The 22,851-nt window shown below is 31.9% G+C and overlaps 1 non-coding gene across 1 annotated transcript; it reads right to left on the bottom strand.

Annotated features, from left to right (window-relative positions):
- Window positions 1–8,089: 8,089 nt before the first annotated feature.
- Trnas-uga (transfer RNA serine (anticodon UGA)) lies at window positions 8,090–8,171 on the bottom strand. The gene has a single exon. It is a non-coding gene; the product is annotated as a tRNA-Ser (tRNA).
- Window positions 8,172–22,851: the final 14,680 nt, after the last annotated feature.

Raw genomic sequence — 22,851 nt, forward strand, 5'->3', positions numbered from 1 at the left:
AATATTGTAAATGTGGAAGTCAGTTTGTTTGTTTACGCCTAAACAAACTTTCGAATCTTTAATGTTAGTATTTATAATTAACGATTGATGAAATCAATATGAACGCATGTGAATACGCGCTCAAAAAGCGTGTATAAATGTTATTTTATAATATTTATATCGATGTAAGAATATCCCAAGTCATATTAGAAGCAACTCCGTACATAAAATCTGATTTATTAGGTTTCCCAGTTATTCCTTCTGCACGTTGCATCTGCATTTAAATTTAAAATTCAATTTGAAGATAAACAGCAGCATGTAACAAATCAAAAAGTTTGCAACAAAATTTATAGCCACAATAAAAGATGAAAATGCAGTTTGATTGTCATGTTAACGTTAGACCTTTGACTGGGACGTTTGCAACTTATCTCGTAAATCTGTAGCTGAAACATTTTTCTCTATGATTTTTGTTTGTAATAATTTGTCAAATAAAAGCAATGTTGCAGAGACAGTAAAGAAATGTCTCATAGAGAATCAATTTATAACATTTACATATCTACGTATATTACACATTACCTGTCTTTAAATAACTATAGATGAAGAGAGTTTATGTCCTCGTACCGAGGATCTTCACAAGATCTATTCAAGTTGTATATAATTTGACAGACAATAGATACACTTTTGAATTTATAATATTTGTATGTATAATAAAATTTAATACATTGAGAACATGTTAATGGAAATTTGAAACTTAGCTTTTTATGTAAAAATTCAATAAATGACATATTATACAACTTAAGCTCTAGAACTAATACCATTACATGAAACCGTCACTGACAAACTACTTTTAGAGAATAAATTAATTTAGTTTGATTAATACCAATAATATACAATATCTTACATTAGTCTAAGAACATTTAGAAACAAATCTAAATTAATCCAAGCAAGATTCATAGCCTGGACGCAATTAACACAAAGATCGTTAAAATATGGCTCTCTTTAATACCTGCAAAACAACAGGGCAAAAATAACAATAATTGATTGGCAAATACAGCTTAGCAACAAATGCCTCCGGGCATAATTGCACTAAACGAAACAAATTGAAAGGAAAATGAAGAATGAGAGTCTTTTACTTCTTGTATATCTATCTTTATCCACTACTGACCTACTTCTGATTGCTCTTCAATATATATAACTTCTAGTATAATGCCTATATATATATTATATATCTTTATATAGAATATTAATGGTGTCAGGACACTCATTGTCATTAATCAGTGCGGCGCCCAAGCTGTTATTAACGATAGTTTAATGGACGTTTATGGCATCTTAAATATAATTATCCAGTAAAACTTACTTTGCAGTCGACCAGATTACTCTACTGTTGCTTTGTTTTCGAAAAGTGCTTCTTCTATTAGTTATTTGGTATAATTAGAATAGATAGACATAAATAATAGCCACGTCGTTTCCAGGTTTTCATAACTTTGTAACTTTTGCATATATTCACATAATATGTAGATTATGCCACTCCGGAATAATAAATACCCATAGACAAATCATACAATGATATCTAGTTCCAAGGTAAGCAGAATTTAAGTTATTGTTATTAGACAACTGATAAAAAATACTTATTTTATTTTTGTAAATACTACATAATCTGTATAGAAAACACCCAGACACATATTTATACGCATAAATACATTTTTATCTGAGAGGAATCGGACCTGCAACTATGGGAAGTAAAGCAGTGTGCTAAACTGCTAAACAACCGAGCCCATCAATATTTATATAATGTACATTTTAAACAGTAAAAGAATGTCGTAATTGGGTGCAGTAATTCCGAAATTCTCAATCCTTACAACAAAATTTCTATTTGTATTAGTAGATATTGTTTCTAAAGTCAGACATCTTAACAATATCTTTTAATTGAAAGATGGAAAATTATGGCAATTATAATTTAAATCTAACCGTGATAAATTGAGAAGTTACTAACATAATGAGAGACGTTTATAAATCACTAAGATTGTTAAAGTAAATTAACTCTAATTTATCATAGTGTTTTACTGTAGATATGGTAGTAAGTATTATTCATACAAATCTAAAATTTTGTAAAATTATAAATTAGTCTAGAACTGTCTGTTTATAATTATGTTTTACTTAACTATCCCAAAGTGCTATTTAGTGTATGTGATATTGAATATATTTTCCAGTTATATGTATTCTATTTTGTGATTTCAGAATGAGAATTTATTTTTAATGTTGAAAATCTACAATATAGGGATATAATTTTCACAATGCACTTAATATTTATTGACGGAATAATATTTGGAATATCGTTTGTACAGAGTCTCATAATCTTATAATCTACTATAAAATAATAACACGTGTTTTGAAATAAAAATCACGTTGTGCATGAAAACAGCTTAAATAATTAATTTAGAATTGATTGGCATGTTTTGTGATAGATTGATGTACATAGAAAATTAGCTTAGAACATTTAGATGTATGTTATCAAAGGTATTATGTTAAATCTATGGTATGCAAAATAACGAAAGTAGTTCATGCACAATGATTCTACTACTTTCTATTCAATAAAGGTACGAAATCCAAACTAAAAAACATACTCTCAACACTTTTATATTTATAGATTTTAATATAACCACAGCGTTTCCTTCTCTCGCTCTAGTTCCTATGTTGCAAAATTAATTACTGCAACAATATACACGCGCGTGTAAGTACTAAAATACAATTTCATACACCAAAGCACCCACAAGCCACAGGTAGGTGTTCTCGGCACCACTCTGTAATAATATATGTACATACCAATTAAAAAGAATTGGAGTGAGTCAGTACGAGACACCGACCTTGCCTGACCCATTTCCGCTCGCGATTCACTCAGGTCAATACAGAATGAACTGCCAAACGAATTGCAAACATATGCCTTATGTAATGCGAGTTGTTTTAGAATATCTGATGCTAACTTTGAAATAGATCCACGAGACATTTAGCTGCGAATCTTATTGATTCTACTATGCAGGTCGTTTACTAAATCAAACACTTAGGGAAAACGGCAGGTGTGTCGCATTAATATTTTTTTTATGTAATTACGATGGCAAACAAGCAAATGACTCACGTAATGATAAGGGGGAACCGTCGTTTTTATTCATCACGTCATCATCATCTGACGACTTCCCATGAGATAACATTCTGAAGTACTACGACATAAAGCTTCCATACCCTTTTATTCCACTGTCATATTTCACTATTCAACCAATACGCAATACAGCTTAAAAAGCAAGCTGCTTGGAGTCTAAAATAAGTGTGACACCGATATGTGGTACATACATGCTTTGCTTTGGACAAAATCTATATGGTATACCAAATATAGATTTTATTACCAATATTATTTTTGACTGCCGAGACAACAACACTTATTTCTTAAAATTCAGTGTATACACTCTCTTTGATATAATCATTTAACATCACACTCTAGAACTTAAATGGTCCCATACAACTTATACAATTTCAAAAAACTTTTCTTATTCAGATATTTAGTCAATCCACTCAGTGTGATTTAATCATTTAACATCATACTCTAGAACTCAAATACAATTTATACAATTTCCAAAAACATTCAGGTCATAGAATGAGCCAATATTGTCAATGCAGCAATGCTGTCTCTGGAGACTACAGTATAGATTTTCTCAAAGGGTCTTATAGAGTATCTCCGAATAAAGCGCTCGTGCGATCCAAAGGTTTCATAAAATACTCATGGTTCAGTGGTTTTGATGTGTTTTCCTAACATTTCCCTTCACTACTCTGCTCCTATTGATCGTAGCGTGATGAAAAGTATACTAGAATCTGCCCAGGAGTATGAAGAATAATTGTACCAAGTTCCGTTAAAATCCGTCGAGTAGTTTTTGTTTCTATAACAAACATACAGACAGACAAAAATTTACAGATTGCATTTTTGGCATCAGTATTGATCACTAATCACCCCCTGATAGGTATTTTGGAAATAGATTTCATGTACAGAATTGATCTCTCTACAGATTTATTATAAGTATAGATGAAGATGTAAAGGCTTCAGTTATCATTTCCCACCAAAGAGGCCGTATAATTGTTTGCCAGTAGCAAATGTCTACAATAATTTAAGTTTTTTAAATACACGCATCTGATTTTTCTGCAGCTCGTACAAAAGCTTCGAATAAGTACCTATTACTATTGACAGACGTATTTGTGAGCTCTAATTAATGAAATAATAAGTTTGAGAAGAACTAACTGTTTGGACTCTTTATTGACACGCGGTGCCAAAACCGTTACAGACGAGTCATCACGATTTATGCAAAGGAATTTTAGTACGACCTTATGCGTTCATGACATCACATCAACATACTTCTTTATGGTTTATAAGCATGCTATAAACTTGACACATTATAGCTGTATTAAATTCATACTAAATATAAATATATATTTGTATGTATAGAGCAGTGTTTTCCAACCTGGGGCCTACGCCCCACATATATTTTGATTGTTAGGCAACTCGGAAATGGACTCCTTATTAAAATTATATGTAATGTGAATTTCAATTTTGAATTAAACGGTACTGTTGAAACTTACTGTTATATTAACAATTTCCTAGTGATATCTTGTTAAAACCTAATATTTTAGTTTCTTAAGTAAACAATTAAATTTTTAATGTTATAAATTATCTATGATACATTGGGGCATAAGAATTTTAGAAAGGCTAAGGTGAGGCAATGCACGAAAATGGTTGGGAAACACTGCTATAGAGGATATCTGGTATTGATAAATCAAAAAGTATCTTACTATCTGGTTCTAATAGTATTATAAATGAAAATTAGTTGATGTTACTGTAATTGTATGAATGGCATTGCTACATTGCGGCTACAAATAAAACAAACAAACGAACATATTTTTTTTATAATATTATAAGTAGATAGCTACGGTAAAATAGAAATAGATAAATATACTACCTATATAAAAAGTTAAGCCCAATGTTTCGTGAAATTCTCACTCGATTTCAATCGATTTCACTGAAACTCGCAGTACAACAGTTCCGACGATTTCCCACCCTCGCAAGATTCCTTTCACGCGTCTTTTGAACAACCATACATAATATACAGGCTTTAGTATTTGCATGTCATATTACGTCGAGCTCTTCAGAGGCGAAATATTGACATTCTACAACGAAAAACGTACTCTGGGTGTGTTTGGTTAAGGGTAACTTTGGAGTACGCCCGCCTATTGCCAATGAACGGTGAAGTAACATCAAAGTAAGCCCTAAAAATAGCAATGGTACATTATGGAGAATGGTTTGATATTTTCTTCACCAATGTTATCAATCGGTCGGCCCTTTTACGACGTCGTAAATCTGAGTGAACTTTCTCGATGAATGTTGCAAATAGTACTTAACTAACTTACCATTCATTCATTTCATTAATTTAATTCCACTGTTACATGATTTGTCGAAATGTTTACTTGTGATTTTTTATACAATTTGATTGTAAGTCATTAGTGAAGACGAGTAATTGTAACATAATCTCATACATTTATACAGCCACTTGCCAGGGTCCAACGCGCATGTGACATTCTTGATGTTTCAGGTGATCAAAATTCAAATCAAAAACTACGGTATTTACCACGAGATGGGCCATAAGCTTGGTTGCTACCACTGTGGTATAAAAAATACCTATGTCAAGTCAAATATACTGTCATTTCGAAATGTACTTCGTGCTGAGAAGGATAGACAAGAAACAATCCTCACTCTTTTCTAATGCGGTTGTACATCATTGTAATAATACATATTAAAGCATAGGTTTCACAGTTTTCTGTCACATTCGAACAACAATAACTTTTAGATATATTTAGTTTTTAATATTTTTATATTTCTGCAGACAAATAGCGAAAACAAAACTGTTAAATTTAGACATCTTTATCTGTCTAGACTAATATACCTTTACAACTTCTTTGAGAATTTTTCGCTATTTATTATAGTTTCGTGTTCTTAAATTTATTCCTATACAAATGAGATAATTGAGATCGTCCATGGCTTAGGGGTTTACTACTCTGACTCTCGGGGTCTATAACCTAAAAGGTTTTGAGTTCAACTATGCAATATTCTACAAACTTTCAGTGCAAATTTATTTGACTGTCTTGTGATAGAAACACTGCTAACTACATTTAAAATTTATCAGCGACAGGTTGGCATATCAAGAATTGCATTTCCTACAACGTTAATAGTTTATAATGCCTATGATTACCTCATCTGGGATTATCGTCATTATGGTATATTCTTCTGATGGTGTTGATCATTTACCAATGTTTTTTTATTCTTACGTGGTGGCAAAATTAGGCCTCAGCTTAACAACGATCTTCAGATTTTGTCCAGGAGAAGAGGATACGTCACTACGCATCCTGTGTAACAAAATGTTGTAGCACCACTCATGCATAAACAAAATATCTCCTTTGGAAAGTATACACTGTATCCTGAAGAGATAAAAACCATGGGTCCTAAGAATATCCTTCAATTCTTGTCCTTGATGGGCGCGAACTTTGAAAAAGGGCAAGTGCATCTACATATGTATGTAGGTCACAGTGCTATGATGTTTAATATACGTACACAACACAACACTCTTTCAACTCATGATTTCTCAAATAGTTCCAATCATGACGTAATCAAAGTTATGTCATTTAATGAAGTGATTTATTGTAAATTTCAGTGGTACAGTTGGTACTATTTTCTTTCAGAGCTAAAACAATATTAAATGTTACGTTACGTGACATATCACTTGCAAGCGCGTGCTGTCAAAATAAACATGTCTAATGAACGTGTTTGGCAACTGTGACTGTGTACTATAATATTAAATCACACGACAAAATTTCTATTAGAAATTTATTCTAAATTCAAAATGCATATGATGAATAATATCTCACTTTGATATATTAATTTGTATTCCTGTACTTTGACAGATAGATAGAATATACATGTTTCGTTTTTCATACTGGCATGTACTAATATTTAAATAAATGCTGCATAAATAAGTTTTCCAATGTAATAATACGATTCTACTGCTTAAATGGCAATAGATTAAGTACCGATTGAGTGAGTGTAGTAAATTATACCATAAATGCATTACCTTGTAAAAAGTATTTATTCTCTATTTTATGCTTACATAAGATAATAATTATAATACTATATTTATTGTAAATATGTAATTCGTTAAGTTGTCGATACTTCAATATATATGTCTATACATTGTTGTTACTTATATAGATACAAAAAAAGTGTATCGTAGTAATAAAGTAAACATAATACAAAAGTAGGTATTATGTTTATTTCGTTGTCGATCAACACACAAAATATTATTACCACATTGTATTTTACAGCTTCTCTTTTCCAGGATCGTGAAACGTATATTTATGTAAATAAGATAAATTGCCAATAATGTTCGATAAATAGTATTTTCGAACATATTGAGAATATCGACTCATTGAAGGAATGCAGGAAATCAAATCGGAGCAACGTAAATAATATACAGACCGAGTTATTATTGGGGTATTTAGTTATACGAATTTATAAATAAATTTCTCCAAGCCAATATGACGAATAATATGAGATTACAAATAATCACTCAATCAATTGATAATTATGTATTTATTAATTGGACGTTATTTAATAAATATACGTAAACACATTTGTTTATTTATAATATTGCCCTTTTGTTCCAAATATATACCCGAAGGGTGTTTGGGGTTCCAAAGGGTACTTTTGTTCCAAATATATATTCTCTAGAACTTTTACCAGCTCAACCAGTCAGTTTCATGGCTGAATCATGAAATGAAGCATAGTATTATGTATATAATAGTATTTAGTTAAAAGAAGGATACTAAAGCAATAAAATAAAACAATGCATATAAAACGGAAGATTCTAATACCTACTTTAGATATTTACGAGTATATTATGTCTTTACTGTATGACTAAATTCTATCTGACATTAATTCGATCTTGTATACGATTTCCTATTGCGCAAAAGAATGAATGATATAAGTAAAGTCTTATATAATATCAACTATAAAAGAACAACTCGCTGAGGACAGGATTCGAACCTGCGCGGGTAGTACCCATTGGATTTCAAGTCCAACTCCTTAACCACTCGGACACCTCAGCTCTGCGAATTGTTCTGAAAAACACACCTGCATATCTCAATTAGCCTCATTATATTTGGACAACTGTTCCTTATGTAAATAATTGTCACTCGTATAAATATAAATAGTAAGATATACCTATTTACATATGTTTCATTTTCCTTCATGTACGATCACTGTAGAGACAAGCCATAGAGGCTTCATATCGTCTATACGGATACATATTTTTTTTTATGGATGATATTGGAATGATGCACCTGCTTTGATAGTAAACCATTAGCGCTAACGGGGCACAAGTGAAGAATGATAAGAAGAGGTCAGGTTAGTTGGCACTTCGTAGCAAATTCACCAGGAATTTATCATGATAGTTTCCGGGGCGAACTGCGCGTAAGAAAACTGGACATGGTACATTGCTAGCAATGGTATCATTAGTCAGTCAACCCCCGCTATTAAATTGCACCGCCTTATTATTATCTCTGATCACCGCGACGGTTGATTGGTAGAGAATGCCAAGAACATATTTTTGTGTGCAAAAGAATAAATAAATAAATAAATAAATAAACCCCCTTCCGTACCCATAAGAACATATTATTTAACGTAAAAACATTCAACCATAGTGGTTGAATGTCCAAAGATCCGGTATTTTGAACACCTTTTGGGACATCCAATGACGATTGTTTCATAAAGGGTGGTATTTGTATAAAGGAAGAATTTTTACAAAGTTGTTTAATAAACTCCTTACAAAAGGTTTTGTTATTATAGAATTGTATTTATCAAAAGCAACGTCCTGTACAGCAACGCACACTTCACATCCTTCAAGCTGTTAGCGTCCAAAGGTCATACTAGGTCACATGCTTGTTTTTGCCAACCATATTGTATAAAACGAAATATTCAATATCTATAAAACCAAATAAAAATAATCCCCTGCCAATTTATCGCTTAAGTACCAGACTTCAGAGTGTATGTTTATTTACCCCAGGACAGTCTGTTACGTATCGACACCGCGTCATACCGGATTATGTAAATAGCCTTCTATAAGCGGGTTGTTCCGTGCCCGTTGTTTCGGAAAGCACCCCCTTTCACCCTTTGCACCCCTTTCACTCCCTCGTATAGGGGCCCTTCGACCTCCGTCCAGTGTACTGGAAGTTGGCTGGACACATTGGTGAAAGCCGGTAGCTACCAAGAGAGATATTTTATTTCGTGTTGCCTCTGTTTTTGTTGAAAATAACTGAAATGTTTCTGTAATATTAATTATTTAAATGATATCTATTATTCTATAAATACCTCGTCCGAGTTAAAGCCTCTACCCACGTCACTACTTGATATCCGATCAAGTAACCTGTTAGAGCTTAACCAATCTGGAGACTAGTTGAGTCTCTCAACATGAGTAGTTACTCAACATGAGTAGTTTAGTAGTAATTGGACTACAAGGAATAGTTTTTACAATTGAAGATATATAGACAGTTGGATACCATTTGTAAAAATGAGGAAATGGTATAGTCTTAGACTGACAGAAAGACCTAACCAATCCTCAAATCTCGTCATCCCTAGAAACTTTTACGAATTATCTTCTCCAAAAAAATTCTTCCAAACATACTTTGGCGTTCTTTTATAATTGACTGAGCGTGTTACCACAGAATATTTATAAAAACAGAAATTTGTTATAATATATATATATAATTTACGTCCATGGACCTAAATTAAAAATATTAAATCTATCGACTTTGTAAGACTATACAGAAGCTTATTTTGTAGTAATGCTCTTTTTCATGGACAATAATGATATTCAGGTTGTTCTAGTAAAACATGCTGGGTAATCTTTTACTGATGCATACCTGTAAAACATGAAAGGATGAGGCTGAAACCAGGTCAATTAGCACATCATAGTGAATTTACTAGTCGTTATTTTTCATTAGAAATTCGCATTTACAAAATATTTCCACTCCGTTAATTAAGAATTCCCTCTTCCCAACTCTATAAATACACTTTTTAATATTTCAAAAATAAATACTAATTTCTTTTATATTTTCTTTTTTAATTTCTTGGTTAAAGATAAAATAATAATGACTACAGTTACAGAAAACTTTATGAATGAAATTCTGCCCCGTAGCTTTTATTCTTTAAAGACTCAAAGGATGCAATACAGACATTCTAATTAACTATTATCTTAGGAATTAAGTGCGTAGTCGTATAAAAGAACAAAATGTTCAAATAGAATAGAATATATATCTACCTACGTGTACATAGTTAGAGTTTTAAAATGCCGAAAGTAGGCAGTCAAATTTCTCGAGAGAAGTTTCCTAAAAGGTTAACATTGTCCAGTGTAGGTTTAAATAATAACTGCGATACATAACATAAACCCAATACATAAGTCTAAACAATTTACTATTACAGATTGCAAATATTTGATTATATGTCTATTATATATATATATATATATATATATACTAATATTATAGAGAAGAAAAAAAAATTTTTTGTATTATATAAACTAAAAATTTAAATAACCAATTGGAAAAAATATTTCAGTCATGGAAATGTGTATAGACGATATTGTATTTTCAAAATGTACCTACGAAATCAGTATTATCAGAAACTATTAACTAATTTTTGCAACATTTTTTATTGCAGCTCTGCTCCTATTGTCTTTTCAATATTAAAAATATCATTACCAATGAGTAATGACGTCGTGGTGGTATGAGCTATGTAGGCTATAGATTTCCTTGTACTTGTGCTATCCAATACTGGAGGAACATTCAAAATCGAATCATTAATGTAAACTCGTTAAACTCACAAAATTTACCCTTTATAATATTACCATATATATTATATCTACATATATCAATGCTATTGTGCGGGTTGTAGCAAGTGGGTTGTTAGAAATAATTATCCCAAACGTTTATTATAAAAATATAATTACAAAATCTCTATAATCTCTAGTATACAATAAAGATGCTGCCCACATCTGTGCGAAACAACTTCTAAACTATGCAAAGGGTTTTGATACGGGTCTCACATTTGTATTGCCATTAATCCGGTAAGTTTGTACTTAAAATGCTATAATACATAATGTATTATAGCATTTTAAGTACAAACTTTATGTGTTATTAGCATTATGTGTTCTAGTCTTTACCGAGGTAAACTTTTCTTCGAAATTTCACGAATTTCAACCGTCACGTAACATGCTTCTTAAGCTATGTTACTTTTGTATGTGAGATCAGATATTTAAATTAAATAACCATTATATGTAGATAAATGAACAGCATGTCCTGTTAGTCCTCCAGAGTGGCAGCGCTTGATGGATACCACATTTTAAGATCATGTGATGTCTATAGTATTCATGTGAATAATAAATATAAGTGTAGTATACACGTTCACAGTAGTGTATATATCAGCCTACGCTGGCTGAGAAGAATAATAGCAAGGTGAATAATAATAATAACCTCGGACATCTCACTATATAACTGTTTACAATAAGATAGTTCATCTCTCGAATTACTTCCAATTCCCATTGCATTAAAAAGAAACCTAGTTTGTTCAAGTTGATCTATTTACGATAAACCATATAAATGCACTTTTAATTTCCTATCACGTACCTATTATATACACATAAATTATCCTGATTGTATATGTTATTGAAATAATTGCAAATATTTGAGAACCTGGTCCTACTTATCTAGAACGAAATGCCAACTAAAATATTTGAAATTTTAAACGCAAAATGAAAATCTAAATATACTACATACAATATTCAACTGAAACTGGCTAGTTACGGATTTAAAACACAATGTTATCAATATTAACGAAACAGTGGCATCGCCATGACAAATTCAGTTTCACAGTTTGGTCGTCTTATTATGTATGAAATTATTCTGAAACTAAATCCAGCTTGTGTAGGTACCAACTACATAAATTTTCGAATGTACTCCAAGTGAATTTGTAATTTAGATGTGCCCACATCTAGTTAAAATTTTCGACATCAAAAACTCATCTAACAATGTTGACTAAATTTATATAATATCAAAGTAATAATAAATGAAAATAATGAGAGATACTTATAGACGTATATTACAGCTTAGCGTGACAGAAGTGATATAAAAGAAATTGTAAAGAACACTCATATTTTAAATATGGACAAAAGAATATATAACATTGCCAGTGATTCTCATTGTAAGTCTAACAATTAATATAGTTAATTGGATCTTAACTCAAATAATATTCCTCCCTCCTCCCAACGTTTCGAGTAGGTCGCACTAGCCGTGATCACAACCTGACTGGAGTACAATCACATGATTGGTAGACGTCAGCAATTTTTTCGACTACCATCACAAATTTTTCTAATGGAGAATTGCGATACAAAGCACTTCCAGTAACCGTCCATTTATTAATTAACAGATGCCGAAATTCGAAATCTTATTTATTACATGATTCCATGTAGATGATAATTTTAATTAATCTAATTCTTTACCATAATAATTATACACTAAATTAGTATAATATCAATATATAGAAACTATTGTCTTTTATAAAAAGAACCTATAAAATTAGTATACAATACTAATTTTGTATAACGTATTACATAAAGAACCTGATTTATGTCGGTAGGTATTATCGATTTTTCAATAGGGAAACAAAAATTTATTACCTACCTACATAAAATTACTTCACTTACTTAATACAAGGAAAACTAATATAATAAGTAGGTATAATAATTGTACAAGATGATTTTGTTATTTATCTTTCCTAATAATTCCATCAGCCTTCATAAAGGTGTGAACACTTGACATCATTATGGAGCTAAAATAAATAGCGTGAACTAATATAAATGGAGCATATGACGACGGATTCGAACAGGTGTATTAAAGTGGTACGAGTAATATAAATATTTGTAATAATAATCATATACCTTTTTAAATAGTTTAGAGACAAACGATCTGGCGGCACGCCTGATCGTAAGTGATTGCCGTTGCTAATGAGTACCTGCAACATCAGAGGAATTGCAGATAAGTTACAGGCTTTTTAAGGAGGATAACGTCTGTTTTTTAACATTATATCAGGTTGGAAATACTATTACTGGAAGGTGATTCCACAATTAGTGTGCGTACCAAAAAATTCTGGAAAAACATACGGTGCAAGACCACCATTCATCTAGATCAGTGATTCCCAAAGTAGTCTATATCGACCCCCAGAGGTCAATGACAAACTACAAGGAGTCTACGACATCGGTCATCTTGTTGTATTCACTTTATGTTTTTAACACTAAACTTTAGTACAGTTAGAATTTTACAAAAAAATCAATACCATGTAAGAATGGTAAAACACTAACTAACTACACTACACTACTAACTACACTACCTACTACTCAAACCGAAAAATATGGCAAGGGGTCTACGACACAAAAAAGTTTGGGAACTTCTGATCTAGATGATCGGGATCGCATTTTATTTCTGCTCGGTTGCGCGATAGTGGAATTCACGCTGCTATCCTGGATATGATAGTCAGAGGTACAGAAGAGACTTCTCTGTTCTGTAATCAGATATATTGCCAACTGCTGACGTCATAATGATCGCAACATATTTATTTCGTTGTCACTCTGAAATATAAGATTAGAAACATTTTTTGTTATGTCGGCTAAATTGGAACAACTTTGAGGTCCATAAGTCGGGGTAGTAAACAACTAATTCGTGTATAAATATTTGAAATAACAAAATATTTGAATAGCCAATTGTTTTTCAATGCATGCATTATTAACACATTATACATTTCTCGTTCGTTTCAGTCTCTCAAAATTCGTCATGAAAAGTAATACTTTTTAAATAAACATAATTTTATTTAAGACATCTTCATAATTTAGACAGCTGACATAAAAGAATGGTGGACAGTCATTGACAGCCTCGCACAAAAGCATGTCAACTTCTTTAAAATTGGTTGCATTTATTTCTTGTAACAAATGGTGTTTAAATATCTTTAGTGTATAATATTCGTTACAGTAACAAAGTGCAAAAGAGTACTACCTTATCGATAAATGATAAATATTAATTATCTCGTTTTTTATTTGCATCTCTCATAATTGTACTGTACTAATTATTACCATAGACTTTGGCCTGTGATGACTCGTCTGGTTTTTTTGGTATAAAATATACCTATAATAGTCCTCATGATAATTGTGTCTACCAACATAAAAAATTGTATCATAGACCTCATCATATTATCTATTTTCGTGATACTTTTTTTGAAGTCGCCACATAGGATTAGTTTACATGTGGTACTATATCTTTAATCTTATATAACCAATTACCTCGACGCCCGCTATTTGCAATAACTATTAAAACACATCCCGTAGTGTGTCAAAGCATTTAGTGACAAAACAGTCATAAAAAGAACATTTAATTAAGAACAATTTTATACTGAGAGATATGTTGTTACATCTTCTTATTAAATAACAGTTACTTAGCATACAGTTGTTCTCATCCAATCTTATATATAAAATTTTCGTGTTACAATGTTATTTACCATACTCCTCTGAAACGGCTTAACCGATTTTTATGAAATTTTATATTCATATTTAGTAGGTCTGAGAATCGGCTACTATCTATTTTTCATACCCCTAAGGGTTGTCCACCCCTAACATTGTTTTTTTTATTTATTGGACAAAATTTTTTATTTATAATTTTTTATTATGTGTCATTAAAAAATACTGTATGTATTTTTTATTGACACATAATAAACCCTAAATTTTCACCCTTCTATCACCAACCCCTATTTTTTATAGCGTTATTAATTTATATGGCAAAACAACGTTTGCCGGGACAGCTAGTAATCTATATATTTATAGTTCTCTTCGTGTTTTAGAAGTACCTACTTGAAAACTTAGATCTCCGTTTAGATATCAAGTAATGAAATTTAGGGGTATTGACGATATTTCTTGAACAAAAAATACAGATCCTTTATAAATAATAAATATTATTGTAAAAGTGGGGAGAACGAGGAGGTGGAGAGAGGATTATTAGTCACTTTGTGCACCTAGAAATAGGCTTTTTCAGTAACTGGAATGGCCCATGTGCTTATGTAAATGTCCATATATGTAAATGTCCATCTAGTGTAAACGCCCATCTGATATGAGTGGTAATCATTTATGTTAACGCTCGACTGATGCCATTCATATACGCCCTTCACCATTTATATACTTAAATGCCGCATGCTGTTCCAGAGAACTTAGATATCATTCCTTACTATAAATTTCTTCCTTATAATTTGTATATATTCCTAGTAATTTGGTACCACCTTAAGGTGGTCCTTATGCGCTAACTATGATGAAATGAGAAACCTGATTTCGTACTTATTCTACCAAATTTTTTTTCCACAAGTGTACTTAAAATTCTGTGTATGTTACCAACTAACATTTTTCTCTTGGGGTCCCGCATATATAGCAGGATTATGTAATGCGAATAATAATAACAATAAGTAATTACATACACGTATCATAAGTTGATAGAGTATCCATTCATGAAGCCTTATACGGGATAAATGGGAAATGAAACCTCTTGCGTGTAACGATGACGCACAATGCATGATGAGAGAAAGTCTGTTCAAGAAATCATTCAAGCAATCATTTATTTATACTAGTACACTTATATAGTCTAGCGATATAACAAACTGCCTTCCCTTCTTTGAAAAGTATGGTTGTTTGTATTGGTTAGGGTGTTCCTAGGTATTATATTTATATGCATCACCAAGTAAACTATTTAAGTATTACTAAAATAACAATGCATTAAAAGAAACATGCTTAGCATATATATTGGAATAAAACAACACTTCTGAACTGAATCACATTCCATTCAATTACAGTTTTGAATATGTATACTCTTTGAATCCAATTGCAACTATAAAGTTTACGACACCCCATTAAAGCGTCCAAATACGACGCTAAATCGGTGACGACATCAAAGTGATGAAGAACGCCCTAGATCGCTTCCTACATCATCTCGAGTGTAGATAAATGTTAAGTATTGTAATACATAGATGAAACAAATACTCTATACCCTTTTTTAATAAAACAATTATCCCGCATAATTGTTTTGCTAAAAAAGGGTATAAAGTTTTTCAGAGGAGTGTGAGAATGAACAAAAGTCACAGTTAAAGTTTATACGCAGAAAATGCAGTTAATATTTTAAATTTAGAAGGTTGTTAAAGTTCTATTTTTAAACAAAATGTATTTTTATAAAAATACATATTTTTTTAACACACACTGCGTTTGGCACACATGTTATAATAATTTTGTATTTGAAAATAGAGCTTTAACTACATTCCAAATTTAAAATTTTATTATGGTCAAATTTCTAATGGGCCCACTACCATTATTATTGTAATAGTTCCTGATAATTTGCCAATATCAGGCTATCTAGAAACGATTTAGTGTGCTCCCACTACTATTCTGATATCATCAATGATTTTAGTACCTAATGGAGATACCTTTATACAGTACAAGGTCGGTGTATCCACAAACAATCGTAAAAATAAGCAGCGAGTCGTTATTTTTCTGTCTGATAAAGCACCTCATTCGTCTCTGTCTAATTTACGAGAGAATGAAGAGAATCGATATTCTTGAAGTTCACTCTAGTGGCTAATAAATATATAAAATTGAAGTGACCTTTATTTATTAAAGTATCGAATTGTATAAAATAAAATAACCTTTCACAGAGGTAGACTTACTTACTTAAAGTAGGTAGCGTGGTTATTACTGTTTGTATCTTTAAGAATGAACCGTCGAACTTTGTATCTTGCTTTGTGTGCTGTGTCTCAGTTTCGGTCAGCTGGAATCCTATTCAAATCACATAACATTAAATTTCTCTTTTATCTAGCTATATGTAATATTAATTCGATTTTACTTTACAACAGGCTCGGTGGTCTTGCGGTTTAGCACATCACGTTACTTCCGACTGTCACGAGTTCAATTCCTCCCACCGTTACAAGCATCTATACATGGTATTCATGAGTATAATTGTTTGTGTGAGTGTTTTCTATGTATATATTAAAAAAAAAATGTATATATGTAATTATTTCAGTTCTCGAGCACCCAAAACACAAGTTCTGTTTAGATAGGAACCAGAAAGCGTTGTGTGAGTTCTCCTAAGATAGTATATTATTCTTTTTTATTGTTTTATAAAATTATGTAGAAAAGGACTTAATTATATGGGCACTCTCTGACTATTCTTTAAAATTACACCTACAGACTATACCTACTTCTTTCGGCCAACATAGCTGTAAAAGGTAAAACAACTGTATTAAACCTATTATGGTTGTTGACTTGAATAAATAATAGAAATTGTAGAAATGTTTTTCTTCAAAACAAACGAATGAAATGTTATTTAAACTGTGTCATGTCTATGGCTTTGTTGTGTTTATTGTCAACAGATTATTTAAAGGGATGACGAATATTCGAAAATATCGATACTGACATTGATTTATAAGTATCGATGTAGTATGTATACATTTATTATATCAGAAAAATCGTTACTTCCTCTTGTAGGCCAGAGATTTTGTTTTAGTTATTGCAATATTTTAGGTCATTATTAACTGTTAACGTTATTACCACGTTGCTAGCAATGTACCATGTCTGGTAGTGCTCCACGGGGTCTCCCCTGAAACCATCGCGATAAATTACCATTTGTTAAGATGGGCCCCGCCAGCGAAAACTGTTAGCGTAGGCGGGTGCATCATACCATTATTATCCATAAAAAAAACATTGATGTGTCGAAGTTATTCAAAACTTAATGATATATTGAGATACTTGAGATATTTATATAACATTTTCTTGCGGTACATTACATGAAGGTAAGTGATTACCGTCCTCTATGAGCATAGACAATACCAGGGGAATTGTACGTGTGTTGCCAGCATTTTTAAACATCGATGAATATCGATAATCCCTACTTAAAGGTATTTTCTGTCGCACACAGTCCTCGTAGGTAAGGCAATCAGTTTCTTCACTGTCATACACAACAAAGTAATAAATCTTGCGTTTGTTGCTTTCAGTTATTGTTCCCAGTTTCTTTTAGTTTGTCATTAATAAAAATAAATACTATTTATTTTCTTGAAAATATATGACTGGAAAATACTCTGGACATAAAATAGAAAGTCTCTACATAAAGTCTTATTAGACGTTTACGTGACTACGCTTGCACTAAACCACTTTAATTACATTAGAAAATATAAGAAAATCTTATGCTGTAGCTGCTACATTATAAACGGAACCTACCAGTATATTCAATTTGAAAGTTTCTACCATTTAGTTTGGACTGTACTTGACAGATCAGTCAGAGTTATAAACTTTCTAAATAGCTCCTAAAAAATTTTGTTTTTGACATAGCGCTTTTTACACAAACTAACAGTCAATAAGTATTGTTTACATTTGAGTTTTTTTTTTAAATAAATAATGTTAATAATAAAAAAAACGGCCTTGGTGGTATCATATAGCATACCGCCTTACTTCCGCATTTCACGGGTTCGTTTCTTGGATGACACAAACAATTGTATTTGTAAATGTCATTCAGTCAGTTTATATTATATGAATATAGAAATAATTCTATCATTCGTTTAATGCTTATAATTCAAAATCTGCTTTTAATTTGCATCTATATGGCGGATCTAGTCTAGTTGTGATATTGTTATCATTCAATATTTACGAAACGTCGAAAAGAAAATTGTACTTGCTTAAATTAATGAAACAATCAAAGTATTCCGGGAAAAGGTAATTTACTTTCTAATGTCCTGAGATTGAATCTTGTCAGGATTCAAATAGTAGCGATGATAACATGATTTTCCGATTATACAAACACGCTTTTATAAACGAAGATAATGAGGTATCTGAAACGCAGTTTCTTAGGATGGTGATGAATAATTCCATGGATTGATTCATCACTGTACGGGCGCATGGAGAGAAACTTCAAGTAGGCCCTGAGTCTTGTGACAAGGGTGTAGGTCCCTTTCCGATGCATATCAATACTCATCTACACTACTCGTGTTTCTCTCCCAGCCCAGCCCGATCTTGTGTGAATCTTTTGTTACGTGGAAAGTCCATTATAAACACTCGTTCGAGTCAAGACGGATTGGACACTAACTTACTGGCTAAAAAGTCGTAGTGAACCAATCCGGACATGGGATCCAGAGTATTATATCGAGGGTCTGAAGGGCGTGGCGGATATACAACATGAAGGACATCATCATCGTCGTTAACCAGCTTTATAGAACTTACTGCAGATCGAGTCAGACCAAGATCTTATACCAGATCTCCTTTGTATACCCCTTGCTTTCATTTCTACAGAGTATAAATTGACTATATATTCCATTTTATTGTAAATTTATATAAAAAGTTAATGAAATTCTGGAAAGAACGTTGAAACTAAGTTGGTCTGGTACCGTTAAAAAATTATCCTTTAAGTAGATCCATAAATTTCCCGGGAGGCTTTTAGAGCCTACCGGATCCTAGTTCTCGAAGCGTAACAGATAAATATAACGAAAACGAAACGTCTGCAGTAAAATGAGCTTACATTATATAATTCGGGAACGCTTTGTTGATGTAATTTAATCATAGCTATATAAAAATAGGACTAACTCAAGCAGCGGTTTTAAACATATTAAATAGGTGATAGAATTAGTTGCACTTAATATTTTTATGTAAATATGTACAAAATATACAAAGAAAACATTCAAAACAATAAAATATACAAAAAATCGGACAAATGTTTGAATCATCTAAGAATCGAACTCGCAACCTTCATGAGTCATCGCCTAATGAGCTAAACCGCTACTGAGAATGAGTTTATCAATTATGAAATTTTGACATCTTATATCTACAGCGACAATACATTCCATTGTGTGGGCAGTAGGTGTATATCCAATACTATTCAGTAAACTTTAGAAATACGTACGGAGTCCTAGGTTTCCTAGATGTAATTGTACAGAATATATTGACTAGCTCTACGAATAACTGGGCGCCTCACGCTCCAATGGGCTGATTGAAACCTATGTCTGAACAACATGGCTGGCCAGGAATAGAATGTGTCGTCTGTATGCCACTACTCGTCTAATCAATACACATTTATTGTACACTATGTACAAATGATATGAAAATATCTTTTTTCACGTAGGTCTAATTACAGACAATTCTGATAAGTCAAATCCGCTATTAGTTCGTAACGCAGTTTAAAGCCAAAAAGAACTGACAAGAAAATCAGCTACTCATTCCCAAACAAATTGTATACATAGTTATAACAATACATACTAAAGCTTAACTTTAGAGTGAGTTAAACTACTAATTCAAGTTATAAACGTTTATTAGAGCTATGACACGGACGAATACGGGCACTGTGAGTAAGTTTATGTTTATGTATAAGTATATTTGTTTATTAAAATATATACTCATAATTATTAGCTGTGCCAACTTCGAATATGTCATTGTTAGTTAGTATATAGAATTAGAATTTTAATTGGCTTAATTGGATTGGAATTAAACAAATGCTAAATATAACGGGAAACTATAATAAATTTGTGAAAACTAGGATATATTAAAAACAATATGTCACGTGGATAAATGACAAATGTGGACTTGAATACAATAAAAATTATTTATTATTAGATAAAACATAAAAAACGCAAAATAAACATTCGTAATGCTCTGATTTTATTTTTCATTTAATTTTAATATTAATATATTTTATTGTCGCTTTATTCAAATTTATTTTATTACCCGTTGCGAAGTATCTTTGTCTTGTTTGTGAATGACGGTGTAAAAAAGACATCGTAAAAGCAGTATATGGAGATAAAATACCATAGTTTCGGGATCCACAATACAGGTCTGCTGTCGTGTCAAGGGTGTTTTTTAATTCGCATAAGCTCAACATCTTAATAAACTATCCTATATAGAAAGAATACTAAATATTTAACGTTTCTAAAATTTTACTTTGATTAATGAAATCATTCTAGAACGTCTATTTAATCGTTTGCCTAATGTCCATTTATTTTGTCATGTAACACCCTTGATACCGTTCATGAGTTAGTATTTCAGAGGATTAAGATGTCATACCTCTTATCCAGTCATTTCACTTCCTAATGGCACTTATCCGAAATACAGCTTACAAAACAAGCTGCGTGGCGGCAGAAGTAGGTTACTGAGATACTTAAGCAGACGAATATTTAGAGTGTATCTTTGGTATTTAGGACATATTTAGTGGCAGTATACAAATAACATAATATGTAAATACTAAAATCATTGTAAATACGTATTTCTATTTCCAGCCGTGTAAAATAAAATCATATAAAAGTACATCAACTTGTGCCATTTACTCGTATCTTGACACGTTTCCTTTGCTTCCTATACACGTGTCAACTGCTGTCTCTATGTCTCTTTATAGATTTAACATGTACAGTCGTGTAATAAAGTGTTTGCTACATAACATAAAATGTTATCACAATCTTTAACTCTCCCGAAGATCTCGAGGCGTACTTCTTGGCGCTCCATGGATTCACCGAGCTGGTACCGGGTCTATCGTGTATCAGAGAGGGAAACTCCGAACAATTCTCGGGGATTTGTGACCCGGGTTTAAGGGACCAGTTTGCCGTACCAGTTGGACGTACTTCAACACTCACCTACACCGATCGTGTATCTCTCCCTACCCAGTCAAATCTAATAGCTAATAACCTGCCAGTACAGTTTTAAATAGAAGTTCTAGTATAGAACTCCTGCAGTTGTAGGACAGGCCAAGGCCTTCTTTTAGAAGTTTATACAGATATTTCTTTGGATTACCTCTCGCACGCGCTACTTTGACCGCATATATATACATATATATATATATATATATATATATATATATATATATATATGCGTTCAAAGTAGCGCGTATGAGTTACCAACAACGTTACCGTTTTCGGTAATTCGTTTATTAGTTAGTAAAAATTATATGTTTTTATAGCATGGTTTTTAGACATATTTCTTTAACAGTGAACACTACCAGTACTACACCTTCAGTTCTTTTCGAATATAGGAATACTTTCCTAATCTGACCGAAATTGTCCATTTGTGTTTCTCCGATGATGAAAACACCAAATCAATTAACATTAGAAACTAAAATAATCCGAGTAGGCTCGCCCCACCGAATAGGAGGTGGGTATTTCATGTGTTGCGATCACCACGACGTTGATACTTGATAATGGGAATATTATTATTACTTGTAATTGAGAAACTATTTCGTCCAGTGAAAACTAATCTAGTTCGTTATTTGAAATTCGCATTCAAATACATGTATTGCAATAGTATTATTGATAATTTTGGTAACAGTATTGATATATAATATATTTTGTATCTCAGTGATGTTTTCGTATAATAAACTCGTATTATTGCAATTAAATGACAGGTATTTAAATATTGTGCATGACTGTACAATGTACATATTCTTGTATAGTAAATAAGGGCTGTATTTACTTACTACGATTACTACGTTTTCTTTCGGGTAATCCCTACTCCCGCTACGTTTGTTATGTGTTTTATTTATATTTATTTTATTTATAAGTGTGTTTGCAGAACATAACCAATTACTGAGTGAAAATAGACAGAGAATTTAAACTAGAAATTTCCCAGGCGATTTTTTAACGATGCTGACTGCGCTTAATTAGTACTATATGTACTTTCGGTTACTGAGTTACAC

Source organism: Achroia grisella, unplaced genomic scaffold, assembly GCF_030625045.1.
Source record: "Achroia grisella isolate CSIRO2021 unplaced genomic scaffold, CSIRO_AGI_Agris_v1 utg445, whole genome shotgun sequence".
NCBI lineage: Eukaryota > Metazoa > Arthropoda > Insecta > Lepidoptera > Pyralidae > Achroia > Achroia grisella.